The 1,905-nt window shown below is 37.7% G+C and overlaps 1 long non-coding RNA gene across 1 annotated transcript; it reads left to right on the top strand.

The window, feature by feature from the left end:
- The first annotated feature begins 372 nt into the window (after positions 1-372).
- LOC103461497 (uncharacterized) lies at positions 373-1,855 on the top strand. Its single transcript, XR_533128.2, has 3 exons — positions 373-453; positions 1,193-1,322; positions 1,741-1,855. It is a non-coding gene; the product is annotated as an uncharacterized LOC103461497 (long non-coding RNA).
- Positions 1,856-1,905: the final 50 nt, after the last annotated feature.

Here is a 1,905-nt window from a genome sequence, read left to right as displayed (position 1 = left end):
GTAATCCTTTATGTATTGCTGTTACACCGTTTGATCTTTAAGTGACATGTAATGAATGAAAGGACATTTGGTTCTAACAGTTCTTGATACTGGCTTCACATAACAAAAATATTAATAATATTTTATTAGTAGTATGTAKCTGTAGAAATTCAGTTTTTACAATTGAATAAGTTTAAAGTTCTGATTTGACACTTTTACAGCAATTTATTTCTAATCAATGAAAAAGCTAAAGGACAACTAAAAATAAAGCGACATAGTTTAAGGACTTAAGCACAAAATGGTTGTGTACAGGAACGAGTCAGAGAACAAAATGTGTGAAATGGGAGTCTGAATTGTAAAAAAAATGCCACTGACTTTTTTTCTTTTTTATTGCAGAGCGTACAAGTCCTGTGGACAAGGGGGACCTCCACATGTGAAGATTGTGGTCGAGTGGGACAAGGAAACCAAGGACTAGTGAGTTAAAACACAGTTGAATTAACAAAGTTAATGCTCACTACTAGATGCCATAAAAAGAGAGATTCTGTAATGCACTATTAAAAATGTTAAAACAATTGTATTATTTAAATCGAATAACATCTTTTGTAGTGCAGAAGATTTTGCAGGTCAACAACAATTTATAAAAGTCACGGAGACCTAATCTGACAACTTTGATCARAATTTCTGACAATGTTTTTGCTTTCTAAAGAACCTCAAACCAGACTCAGTCTCTTTTGAGCTCTTGAAAGTTTCTACTTTGGTACTGCCTTTCACAATTGTCTGATTTWGAAAAAATARACCAGATTTTTCTTTGAACTGATGCTCTGCAGTTGGAAAAGCTTTCTTTTAACTAAACACCAGCGATGAAGTCCTCCTACCCAATCAGATGAATCAGCTTTTTTATGTCATGCCAGCCAAACTATCCTGGATCATCAGTGCACATGCCTCTTCTTGTCCGACTCAGTCTTTTACATTTCTCTGAATCAGGATTCTTTTGTGGGCAGTCGTTAAATTTTGTTCTAGAAGAGTCCTCTGAGTTGTTTTTATCTGGTCATTTTGAGGAAGTGATAAACTTGAACTRATTACTGCCACAGTTACTGGTGTTAACCTGCAATAAAGTATCAAAATACACTCTCATAATAATATCAACTAAAACAGAAGGTATTTGAAGAAATACCTGTGATCATTTTGATTATACGTCTCCTGTTTTCTGCAGTCTGTTCGGCCACACTGAGGAGGAGTACATTCCAGATGCAGAGAGCGTCTATCTGCACAGGCAGCAGCATCATCAGCCCCAGGCCTGCACCCTCGCTCAGTGCTTTCAGCTCTACACTAAAGAGGAGCAGGTACAAACCAGCAGACAAAAATGCTTTCACTCAGTAGTTTCCCATGAAAAGAATACAACCTAAATTTGCCTTGGCAATAGCAGTTTCAAAAAAGAAAAAAAAAACAAAAAAAAAACACATCCCTACTTTTCTTTTTGTTTTTTGTTTAAAAATGTCTCCAAACATCCAAAAACTATTCTGTTCTCACATTTCAACAGCATGTAACTGCTAATGCTATGTTTCAGATAGACTAAAAATCCTAAGCTTCGTCAAATGCCTCCATTGTGGTTTAACTTGCCTCCAACTGCTCTGGTGGAAAGTAGAGAAAAGGGTGGAAACGTGGGCCTCATCCTGTGTGGAGCTTATTTTAAAAGCAGTGTGGTTGAAACTTGTTCTTCATTTTGGACTGCGTGCCTGCGTGTGTGTGTGTGTGTTTTAGCTGGCTCCAGACGATGCCTGGCGCTGTCCCCACTGCAAGCAGCTGCAGCAGGGCCGGATAAAGCTCAGCTTGTGGACGCTGCCGGATGTGCTTATACTGCATCTCAAGAGATTTCGACAGGTATTTGAGCTTAAGCGATTACTAAATAAACTTAAAACAGTCTTT

Source organism: Poecilia reticulata, unplaced genomic scaffold (assembly GCF_000633615.1).
Source record: "Poecilia reticulata strain Guanapo unplaced genomic scaffold, Guppy_female_1.0+MT scaffold_1822, whole genome shotgun sequence".
Taxonomy (NCBI): Eukaryota; Metazoa; Chordata; class Actinopteri; order Cyprinodontiformes; family Poeciliidae; genus Poecilia; species Poecilia reticulata.
Note: the sequence above shows the minus strand (reverse complement) of the source record. Positions and strands in the feature narration are given on the sequence as shown.